We start from the raw sequence: 13,248 nt of genomic DNA on the forward strand, positions 1-13,248 counted from the left end.
TTTTGCAACTGGAGTTCTTTGGGTGTTCGGTCTCTTTGTAATGTACTGTTAATGTGATTGAAATGGAGGCATTGAGACTAAAATGGTTATTGGAATAAATTAGGAACATCAGAATTGGCAGGGTTTAGGTTTTGAAGAACTCCATTCTGTCAGCTTTCCCTGAAATTTAATCACTCCAATATTAAGCTATTTTTTTTCATGATGTGAAATTTGGCAGTGAACAAAATCAACAGGATCACAGCTTTGAAAAGAAATTACTGCATTTTGGCAGAAGGATGAGGTCTAATAATGGTTCTTTTAAAGGACCTAAGAGAAAGCAGCTATTAATCATTTAAGTCATTGCAGAGGTGGTAGAAGAGTGTGTGTGTGTGTGTGTGTGTTATATGTGTGTGCCTGTATGTGAATGTTCACAACATAATTATATATATACACATTATCTGAAATACAGATTTTTTTAAGCAATCTGCTGACTTTAAACATTTTTCCACTGGTCTCCAAAAACAAGAAGCAGCAAAACACTGAAATAGCATTAAAAAACACCTTAAACATACCTGTGACACACATGTACACACATACATAGGTGCACACACGCACATACACAGGGGAACAGCATGTAAAGAATGAGAATGTGAGAGATGCATTTGTATTAATTCACACACATGCCCATGTGCACAGTGACATTTTGGTTGCCCGGGTAGCAAACAGAAAGCTACTTGTTAGAGTGGAGCTAGCCATGTCAGGATCTGTCGTGTATCAGGAAGTCCTGGGAGTCAATCATTGAGATAGGGCACTATGAATGTTTCTTTATGATAGTGTGTATACCTCAGACTTCTGGGATTTTTTTCTTGGCTTGTCTTTATGTCCTCAGACTTGTTAACTTCAGTTAGAAAGCATTGATAACAGGGGGCTGGTTTATTGGCCTATGAGTTAATGAGAGTTTCTGGATCAGTTATTTCCCAGAGAACAAATTTCTTCTCCCCCAAACACACACACACACATGCACACACACACGCGAATACACAGCAGCACTCAAAATTATCACCTATTTTATATGCAGGTATTTGTCCACCAGATTGGAAATAGCATTTATTTTTAGAGTGTTTTAAACATTTCCCTACAGATTATTCAAACAGTAGCTTTGGAAAAAAATACATCAAAGGCCACATTCAAATTATCTTTTGAATGATGCCCTTGCCAGCCGTGAAAATAAGCTTTCCCACATGCCCGGGGGCAGTACTAAGAAAGAATCAGGCACCAGTCTTAATGAAAATCCAGTTTGGGAACTAGGAAAAATTTAATATATTTTGTCTTTTCTCCGAGGTCATGACTCTACGTCAAGAAGGTCATAGCAAACAACATTGAGGTGTGGAAAGCGCCATATATACAACATCCACCGGGAAGAGATCTTTGACTTACAATGCACATGCTAGAGAAGGAAATGAAGTCTTTCTCTCTCACAGTAGATCCATTTTAGACCCTTTCTATTACCAAGTAGAAAGAAGAGTGCACTATGGGTCTGAGGCCAAAGTTCTTTCCATTTTTGATCTGGATTCTATCCAGTTTGTGACCATGGCCTAATCATGTCCCTGACTCAGGATTCTTATCTGTAAAATTAGGATGAACTTATCCTTCTATACCTTTGTGGTTGAAAAGAACAAAGCAGATTTTTAGATGTCAAGGTGTAAATTTTGGAATTTACAAAGAGCTTTACAAATAGTAGCTCAGATATCAGGGAGTCGTTACATAAAGGGAAACAAGTGCACATAGTTAGAAGTGCAGAGCTTCCTCCTGGGGAGGAAGATGCCACACAAGGAAGAAGAAGGGTCTCCAGGAAAGGTCAGAGGCACTACCTGCTGTAGGCTAAAGCATCTGTGTTGAGGTTGCCACTGTAAGTGCCTCTTCACTGCTGACCCCCAAGTTCCCATTTTGTTTGAGGGCCTCCAAGGTCAATTTGAGTTGGATTTCCAGTCTTCTGATGGATGCTGATGCTGACAAACTTGCATCCTCTCCTCCCCAGATGATTTGCTATATTATCTATAGAGCCTGAGTGTTTGATCTTTCCCCCTTTCAGTGCTAATGTAGTGAAAACAGAATGATTTCACAATGATCCAAAGCCTGCGTTGATTCTCCAACTGATGGTAATTTTGAGTCTCTGACCTCACAATCTATCCTAAAGTCTTTCTCTGGTGGAGCATTTGAAGTAGAACACAGGGCTGGAGAACGTGGTGGGAGAACTTCACGAGAAGGAGATCCAAATTCAGATTAGACCTTTCTCTTGAAGGAAAAGATACTCAGGCCTCAGATACTAACAGGAGCAAGATTCCTCTTGGGGGAGTTGAGCCTCAAGGCTTTTTTCTAAAATGTTACCAGCTATCCATCCTGTCTCCCAGACCAGTCTGCCTAGCTGGGTGGTTTTACAACCCTATTTCTTCTCTGATTATGTGGTTATGTGCTTCATCCTTGCCTAATGTGGGCAGGTTTCCAGGCTTAAAGGCAACTTTGTATTTTTGTCCTTTGGCATTTAGCAGAGCATTGGGTGAGAATGGAAAAGACAGAAATGGTGCCGGACATGGTGGCTCACACCTATAATCCTATTTACACAGGATGCAGAATCTGGTGGGATAGTAATTAAAGCCAGCTGAGGCAAAAAGTTAATAACAACTCATCTTGACAAAGAAAAGCTGTGATTTCAAGCTACAAGGAAAGAGTAAATAGAGGATCATGCTCCAGGTTAGCCCTGGCTTAAACCCGAGAACTTATCTAAAAAATAATTAAAGCGAAAAGGATTTGGGTGTGGCTCAAGAAGTAGAGTGCCTGCCTAGCAAGTGTGAAGCCCTGAATTCAAATCCTAATACTGCCACCCAAAAGGGATAGTGATTCCTTTCCACCATTCATAAACTTCATACTGTATATACTATTTGTCCTAATGTCCCCATGGACCATAAATAAATGGCAATGTTGCCAAAATGTGATTGATTAAAAGATATGAAAATTATAAAGCCTAAGATAAGTACACATGCATGTATATGCATGTTATGTATGCACATATGTAGATACATATATGTACATGTAAAAAAATGTATATGCACACAGGCTCATATATACTCTATAACTATGTATGCATTGAAACTTTAAATAAAAGGTTAGAAGACAATGAGTGCCATCCCGTGGAGAGATGTTCCACTACATTTTCCAGATTGTCTACCTCAAACTTTTTTTAATGCTTAACTGATATTCCTTAGAGTAAAGCATTTCCTTCCTACCTTTTCAAGTTGCTCATAAAAATGATACTAAAGGTCTTCTAAATAAACACTGTCATGGGCCAATATGCCAGGACATACCTTAAGGAAACTGTGCTCACAGGAAGTGGTGTTCTGGTGAGTCACTATTGACCCTGCTCAGGCAAAAGTTGTGACAATCCATAGCAAGGGTTATGGAGCCCATCAAGGGCTCACAGTATTTTAACAACCACTCTCTGTTTTGTGACAAGCCAATGTCACTGCAGTCACCATTTCCTATTTGATCCTATCACATTGTTCACTCTCTGACTATCCATGCACAAGAGCTCGATAGATCTTAAGACATGTATTTTTACTTTCTTTTGGTAAGCTGGCCTCACAGTATCCTAGCCTATCAACATGTATAGTCCTAAAAGCAATAGCAACACCCTATTAGGTCTGTTGCCTAAGATACATACAGGCAAAGACATGCTCAGCCGCTGTGATGTGTAGCTATGTATAAGATGAACTTCTTTCTTCCCCATACCAGCATGATCGGGATATAGGTTCACGTTCCAAGGTATAGTGAGAATCCAAGGGAAAACACGCTGAATACTGTATGAGCACAATTAATCAATAGGAGCACATCGCTCAGCATTGGTACGTGAGGTATTTTAATAGCTATTCCACAATTAGAAATGGGTGAAAGTCCTATCAGAGTTTTGACAATAAGTGAAAAGGAGAATTACCAGTAAGAGAACCTTACATGTACCCTTGTGTCCATTCATTCATACATCAAATATGGATGCTGGCTCTGCCCAGGAGCTGTATGACAGATAATCCAAGAGATTGAACAGGAGAGAGCCTCAGAGGACTTGGGTTCTGGTAAGGGAATACAGACACCTAGTGAGTAAAGTATACTGTTTGTTGTTGGATGATAAGAGCTGTCCTCTGTAAGAGATAGAAGAAAGCCAGTGAGATAAGAGAATGAAAACAAAAAAAAAAAAAAAAAAGAGGAAAGAAACCAAGAAAAAACAAAATATTTAACATCTATCATTGTTTTAAACAAAGCATAAAATTAGTAATGAGCTATCCTCAAACTATATTCATTTTAATCATGAGCAACAGACAAATGATGAAGGAATGGTTTCCAAAGTTGAACTTGTCCACCCCAGAGAGGATGGGAATAAATCGGTGTTGGGTTGTAGCAGTCTTCCCAGCATCTATATCAGAGACAGCACTTCGTCAGTTCAGCCAGCATTCACAGAGCATGTGCATCTGCAAGCTGTGAGTGAGTGCCTGCCAATGCAAACATGGTTGGTATGAGTAGTGTTTCCTTCCTCTTTTCTTTGATAACCTACCTGTCTTTTTTGGAGAGCTCAAGTTGTGAAACAAAGTCCCCAGGACCTAGTTTTTCCTTTTTTTTTTTATTATGGTTAATTCTCTTTCCATTTTAGCAGACTCGTTAGATATTAGTTACTAGTGATGTTTAAATTTTTCATATAAATGCCTGGTAGTGACTGAATTTTTTTATTTTTATTTTTGAAGGTATTGGGGATTGAACTCAGGGCCTTGCATTTATCCATGCCCCAAGCCCTTCTGGATTTAGTTTATTTTTTCAAGTGCAGTCTCCTGACAGTCTAGCCTAGAAACCTAATCCTTCTACCTCTCCTCCCTGAGTAGCTGAGATTACAACCTTACACCACTACGCCCAGGTTATATTTTGAAATAGGATCTCACTTTTTTGCCTGATGCTAGCCTCAAACTACAGTCTTCCTATGTCTACCTCCTGAGTAGCTGGGATACAAGAATGAACCACAATGGTGGGAGTGATGTAAGTTTTCAAATTAGATTTGTTCCATTCATCCTTTAGAAATCAGAATTTGGAAGACGGTTTAGTGTGCCCAGAGCACAGCTTATACTGAAGGACATTGGAGAGTCTAAGATTTGTCACCAAAGTAAAACTGCAGAAGTACACACACACACACACACACACACACACACACACAAGCATCATATCTTTAATTTGACAAAATAAGTCTCTTTTCCACACATACTGATTCAGTTTTTGCATATAGTTTTTTGGTCTCTCAGCATTTAAAATTGTTTTTAATCCAAATGAGACATCTCAATTTCTATTTGTCTGATCCTGGCATGAAGTGGTTTTTAGAACCCTTACATTTTCTGTGCCTCTCCAGTGATATGGTTGGTTTGGCATCACCTTTCTTAATATGTGTTTACTGTTAAAGATGTTACCTCAGGGAGGGGCTCATCTGATGAGAGTTCCTGGTGCTTACTTTTGTCTGAAACTCACTTGGGTTAGATAAAATCCACTTGTGTAGCAGTTCTTCACAGAATTGGTTTATTTTGGACCAATCCACTAAAGATGTTTTCCTAACAAATTCCTTTAAAGACAGTTCTTCTTCATCTTTAAAATCTATTCAATTTAATTTAAAAGGTATACATTTAAAAGCCCTATTCTATTTATGTACCTGAAATGTCATCTTATACCCATATATCTTCTCAACCATTAAAGATGGTTGTAGATCTTGGTGAAGGTGGGGAAAGGCATGGTACTGATGAATCCAAATCAGCCACATAAGGAAATTAAACAATAGGTACCCAGTGGTCCACTCTACTACCCTACATTTGCATGTGCTTGAAATTTTTTGAAGTGAAAAATAAGTAATTATCTACTTGCTTTTACACAACCTTAGCCACCTCATCTAAGGATATAGCAGAAATTTTGCTCAGCATTTTTCTGAAATCAAAAATACATTATTTCAAAAATATTCTTATCAGTTAATGATCTGGTAATTTTATCCAAATTCATCAAATTGGAATTAAGCATTAAAAATTAAACGAAACTGTTCCAGGAATGGGGGGAAGGGAGGATGAAAGAGAAGGACGGTGGGGTGAACTCAACTATGATACATTGTAAATGTGAAAATGTACCCCCAGTACAATAATAATATGATAACAAAGAGTAATTAAAAATAAAAATTAAAAAGAAAATTTAAACATTGTCAAGATGTTTCATTAGTCTTGTTTTCCATCTTGGCCACGATTTTATTACATGTAACAATATTGCCTTGCATTTTCATCCTTACCATAGCATCAAAATTGGTCACTTATATATATTTGGAGACCTTAGTTGTTAAAAGAATAATCAAAATGTAGACAGCCATATAAGGGAAGCTAATTGTCACTGGTTGCAAAGACATTAATGGGAATATAAGAAGCAGAAGAAATAATATTTACCAGAGTTCCTCTACAGAAAAGTGGTTGGAAGAATTCTTTGATAGAACTCTAGAGTAGAGACTTCCAAGATTCATGCTTAGGTTACAGTAAGGAATGTATTACCTAAATTCAAGGCATGTGTTTGCAGAATGAGTGTAAGAACAGCTGAGGTCCAGACTGGACTACTCAGAATAGCTCAGCACAGCTGTGAACCAGCCTCCTTCTGTGACTGGCCCTATAGAGTATTTAACTTTTCTCCTTAATATGTATTGAAGAAATATTTTTAAAACAATGTTTGAAGGGGTAGCAAGGTATTAGTACTCTGTCTAGGTGAACCCTAGATCTCAAGACAATTTGAAACAATTAAAATTATGACTAGAATACTGGAAAATAGAGAAACACTTCCACTTAAAAAACAAACTCTCAAAATGATTTCACCTTGGTTTGTGTTAGGAATTGTAATATTCCATCACCAGACTCATTCATCACTCAATGTTCAAAGATTATGGAGGAGAAAATGTTTGATTAAAAAGAGACGAAATGCCCAGGACACAGCTTAGGAATCACGTTGGGTGCCCCCATGGCAAATCAAGACCATTCCTTGGGGGTCCTTACCCACACTGTGTGCACAGAGTTGCTACATGTCTCACAAGCACTATAGACAGAATTACTGCAGATACAAAGAACATCAAATTCATCCAACCAGCTCCAGGTTAAAAGAAGGGCAAATATAGTCATGACAGTACTGAGAAATGTTTAATGAGCTTTTTTTTTAATCTTCCAGAACTCAGAAATGTGAAAGACATATCCTTGATAGACCTCCACATCATTCTCATCAGAAAGAGAGTCTCCTCTTGATAAATAGAAAAGGTTAGCATTTAATAGTTAATGAGTCCAAGGGAATCTGAACAGATAGGAGCTGCGTCTGCACAGCCTGCACTTGGACAAGCCAAATCCTCTTATCTCTTCTCAGAAAGTCAGCTGTTGGCAATATATTGTTTTAAGTAGAGGGTGACAGGAACAGCAGCATGTACAAGGGGACCTGGTATCTTTTTGAAAGAATGCCAAAGCGGGATACAAGAAGAGGTGCTGCTTTGCAATTTTATAAGGTACAAAGCAGCATACTGTATTTTTCCTTTGAATTCAAACACTAATCCCCTAGTAGCTAAACTTTAAAATATTTACAATATTGTGGATATATTGTGAGATTCCTACCTCCCCTTACTGCTTGTTCTGTTCTTTGATCTATATTCTTTTGTATTCACGTTGCTCATGGTGAGGAAATGCTGTAAGACTCAGGAGGGATGGATAGGGGGTTAAACTTTCTTGTACAGAGGAACTCAGATAGCAAGCCTTTGAACTAAGGGTTATTTAAGGCCAGACTTACAAATCAGGTAAGTGTCTTTCCCCAGTTCACTTTTTTTCCCTCCTTTTCATATCTCTTGTCTTGAGACAAATCTAGCACTACCTCCCTGATTCTCTAGAAATCATCTAGATTTCTAGATGTACTGTACCATCAGTACAGGTCTGGTTAATCTTTCTCTGGAAGTGTATCCATTGTTCCCCAATAGCATCTGTTCCCCATTCCCCAAGGACTGATGTAACCAATGCCTCCTGACCCTTCTACTTTGATGACCATCCAGAAAACAAGCTCCTCTTCCTCTGTGTTCCCCTATCCTTTTACTTCCAAATACTTCTTTGCTTTTCCTTCTACTACTTAACTTTTCACCACTGCCATCTTCTATGTTCTTTCTTATACTATGTCCATAATTACTATATGCTATCAGCTGCTTCATTTAACAGAGCTTCCACACCTTGACTTAGCTGACAGCTTATTCACCTGAAGGACTCTGCTTCGCTAGGAGGCATAATCTCCAAAGTTCACTAACATTACCCAGCTTACTGCTTACTTTCAATGCTACTTCCAGGCATTGAGTTCTCCTCTCATGTGCAAAAATCCTTGTTCTTTTGAGACTTGTGAGACCTCACTAAGTCAATCTCTCATGATACTTCCTTTACCAAATTCCCATTGTCCCTCTTGTGCTTTGGAAGTACCTGGGTTGCAGCCTCTTTCTCTTCCCACCACCCTCCATCCCAAGCCCTGTCTCCATCCTGGTTCACTTTCCTGTTCATAAGCCCCCACATAGCACACAGGGGCTTACAGCTTCAATAACTTTTTTCTTTTTAATCACAATGCCTGTGTTCTCTGCCTTCTTGCTCCAGGAGTTGCACAGTTTATGCTCATCACCTTCATCAACAGTTTCAATCTCTTCACTACATGACAGTTAGTATTAAACAACCAGGTGTATTTGTGACATTCAAATATCATTCTTCTATTCCACTTTTGTCTTTTTGGTGTTGGTCCTAGAGCTGACTTCTTGACAAGTCACCCCTGCTTCTAATACATCCCTGTGTAGGTCTGATTTGAGGTCTTATCATGTCATTGTCTAATCTTTAGGACCTGGAAATCACTCTAGATCTTTAAGGTAATTTTGATACACTGCTATGACCCTTTATGAATTGATTTGCTGTTTTATACATCACATTGATTTGGAATCCTATGTTGGTTGTGTTAAGTTCACAATATGTACTTCTGTCTATACAGTTCTCATCTATTACCTGTTCTACCAGGTGCCAGGAATTTTGTTAGCCATTGAGTATATTCTGTGTTGGAACATATTGGTGTCAACATTAATACTCTTACATGTCAATACATAGTCATAAAAACTCATCTTGATCACTTTATAGGCTTTTCCTTCTTGCAGAATTCTTTACTCTCCCCTGCACCATTCTAATTTGAGTTTGCCTAGAGTTCCTCCTCCATCTTCATGGGTCTCTCTGGGCCAACAAGCATCAACTGTATCTTAAAATTAACTTAATTTCAATTTTTATATGTTATTCCACTCATGTGGTAGGTGAATTTTAGCAATTTCCTTTTGAGCCTAACTCAAAGTTAGGTTTTTAACTTCATTAATGTGAAAAAGAACAGTTACCCCTACAGCCCAAAGTGTTGGTTAAATTTAACTTGAAAGGAACTTTCAAATTTATTTTTAGAGCCAAATTGTTTAATTCATTTTAAAAATAAATCTTAAAGTCTACTTTCTACATAATCTCATCTATTATATTCTTTTTGTTTGAACCAGAAAAATTAATATGAGTACATGTTGCTGTTTAAGAATTCTTGTGCTTCAACTACATGTCTAGAGGTAAAGTCTGTCCTTTCTGTATTTATTGAAGAGACTGCAAGTTATTCTTTTAAATGCATAGAATATCATACACATCACTGAATATAATAGCTAACAAGTATTTTCTCCATTATTAACTAACTTAATGATCAAAATTGCTTTTTTTCTCAACTAATGGGCTTCAATTTGCTTGCAACACTTCAGAAATGATAATAGTACCATTGGGCTCCCATCACATCTTGCCACAAGGAGCATATATCATTATCTTCATTTTGAAAATGAGTAAACATGGAGAAAGTATGAAACCAAAGATCCCAGAATAAATAACTTAACTGAGATCTAAAAACAGAGATATTAGCACTTAAATACTGAACCTTCCCATCCACAAGACATCAACCTAAACAACTCCAAATTCATTGGCTACATGGTGACAGGGGAGGGAATAACCCATACATTTCCCTGCATCAGTGGAGCCCAAGTATCCTTCAAGTCCCACTAAATTGACTGATAGGTAGTAGTTAGACGTAAGTGATGGCCACAAGAGAAACATCCCAATTGGATCCATTTCCTGAAGGGCAGAAGGAATGACAAACAAGTCACATGGGATGATAAAAGGAAAGAATGTGCCATCTCACCAGAAAAGGGGAAGTTATGATGACTCAGAAGCACAAGACCACTGACTTGAAAGCACATTTTTACTTAAAAAGAAAGCTTGGAAAGAGAAGTATCATCCTATCATAATTATATTTATTTTGTAGCACAGGAAGATAATTTAATATGTATTCTACTAATAAAAGGTACAGTACATCAAAAGGCAATAACAACTATCAACCTATATGCACCCAATGTCAGTGCACCAAATTTCATCAAACATACACTAAGGGACTTAAAAGCACATATACACTCCAACACAGTAGTAGTGGGAGACTTTAGTACCCTTCTATCACCAATAGATAGGTCATCCAAACAAAAAATCAGTAAAGAAATCCTAGAACTAAATGACACCATAAATGAAATGGACCTAATTGATGTCTACAGAATATTTCATCCCAAACCAACACAATATACATTCTTCTCAGCATGGAATTTTCTCCAAAATAGATCATATCTTAGGACACAAAACAAGCCTCAGCAAATTTAAGAAAATAGAAATAACTCCCTTTATTCTCAATGCATTAAAACTAGAACTCAACAACAAAAGCAACAGCAGAAAACATGCAAATAATTGGAGGCTGAATAATACATTGTTCAATGATCAGTGGGTCATAGGAGAAATAAGAGAGGAAATAAAAACTTTCCTGGAGCTAATGAAAATCAAAATACAACCTACCAGAACCTATGGGACACAGCAAAGGCAGTCAGTCCTAAGAGGAATATATGTCATGAGTGCATATATTAAAAGGATAGAAAGATCTCAAATAAACTACCTAATGTTACATCTCAAACTCCTAGAAAAGTAAGAGCAAGCAAAACCCAAAAGAAGCAGATGGAGAGAAATAATAAAAATAAGGGCCAAGATTAATGAGAGACCAAAAAACCATACAAAGAATCAATGAAACAAACATCTGGCTCTTTGAAAAAATAAACAAGATTGATAAGCCCCTGGCAAATCTGACTAAAATGAAGAGGGAAAAAACCCAAATTAGCAAAATCAGAAATGAAAAAGGGGAGACAACAAGAAACACCATGGAAATCTAGGGAATTATCAGAGACTACTTTGAGAACCTATATTTCAATAAATTGGAAAATCTTGAAGAAATAGACAAATTTCTAGATACTTATGACCATCCAAAATTGAACCAAGAAGACATTAAACACCTTAACAGATCTAAAACACTTAATGACAGTAAAGCAGCAATAAAGTTTCCCAAAAAAGAAAAGTCCAGGACCTGATGGATTCTCACCTGAATTCTACCAGACCTTCAAAGAAGAACTAACACAAAAACTCCTTAAACTTTTCCATGAACTACAAAGGGAAGGAACACTACCCAACTCATTCCCAAACTGGACAAGGATACATCCAAAAAGGATAACTATAGGCCAATCTCCTTAATGAACATAGATGCAAAAATCCTCAATAAAATTATGGCAAACCAAATCCAAGAACATATCAGAGATCATTCACCATGACCAAGTTGACTTCATCCCAGGGATGGAGGGATAGTTCAACATATGCAAATCAATAAATGTAATTCAGCACATTAATAGAAGCAAAGACAAAAACCACATGATGATCTCAATAGATGCAGAAAAAGCCTTTGATAAGATTTGATACCACTTCATGATAAAAGCTCTAAAAAAAATTAGGAATAGAAGGAATTGACTCAACATTATAAAGGCTATATATGACAAACCTATAGTCAACATCATACTTAATGGGTAAAAACTGAAACCATTTTCCCTAAAGTCAGGAACAAGATAATATGCCCATTCTCCTCACCCTATTCAACACAGTCCTGGAATTCCTAGCCAGACCAATAGCGCAAGAAGAAGAAATAAAGGAATACAAATAGGTAAATAAACTGTCAAAATATCCCTATTTGTAGATGACATGATCCTATAACTCAAAGACCCAAAAAAACTCCACCCCAAAATTTCTAGACACTATAAATAGCCTCAGTAATGTAGCAGGATACAAAATTAACTTACAAAATTCAGTAACAATAAACAAATTGAGAAAGAATATAGGAAAACAATTCCATTTACAATAGCCTCACAAAGAATTAAATTCCTAGGAGTAAACTTAACAAAGGATGTAAATGACCTCTTCAAGGAGAACTACAAACAACCGAAGAAAGAGATCGTAGAAGACTACAAAAGATGGAAAGCTCTCCCATGTTCATGAATTGGTAGAATCGACATAGTAAAAACAGCTATTCTACCCAAAACAATCTATACATTCAATGCAATACCCATCAAAATTCCAATGACATTCATCACAGAGATTGAAAAATCTACCCTAAAGTTCATTTGGAAATAAAAAAGACAGCAAATAGCCAAGGCAATACCGAGCAAAAAGAGCAAAGCTGGAGGCATCACAATAACCAAATTCAAACTATATTACAGAGCCATAGCAATTAAAACAGCATGGTACTGGCACAAAAACAAATATGAAGACCAGTGGAACAGAATAGAAGATGTGGATATGAGTCCACACAGCAATGCCCACCTTATTTTTGACAAAGTTGCCAAAAACATATGATGGAGAAAAGACAGCCTCTTCAACAAATGGTGCTAGGAAAAGTGGCTATCTGCCTGCAGAAAACAGAAACTAGATCCGTGCCTGTCATCCTGTAGTAGTATCAACTCAAAGTGGATTAAGAACCTTAATATCAGACCTGAAACCTTGCAATTAGTACATGAAAGAGCAGGGAATACTCTGGAAACAATAGGTGCAGGCAAGGACTTCCTCAGTAGAACTCCAGCAGCCCAGCAACTAAGAGAACAGATGGACAAATGGGACTACATGAAATTAAAAAGCTTCTGCACAACAAAAGAAATGGTCTCTAAATTGAAGCAACTACCCACAGCGGGGAGAAAATATTTGCTAGCTATACATCAGATAAAGGACTGATAACCAGAATGTACAGAGAGCTCAAAAAGCT

The 13,248-nt window shown here is 37.4% G+C and overlaps 1 long non-coding RNA gene across 6 annotated transcripts in view; it reads left to right on the plus strand.

The window, feature by feature from the left end:
* Positions 1-13,248, plus strand: part of LOC141423177 (uncharacterized) — a 265,833-nt gene that overhangs the window by 221,084 nt on the left and 31,501 nt on the right. The window lies entirely within an intron of this gene.

This window comes from Castor canadensis, chromosome 1 (genome assembly GCF_047511655.1).
Source record: "Castor canadensis chromosome 1, mCasCan1.hap1v2, whole genome shotgun sequence".
Taxonomy (NCBI): domain Eukaryota; kingdom Metazoa; phylum Chordata; class Mammalia; order Rodentia; family Castoridae; genus Castor; species Castor canadensis.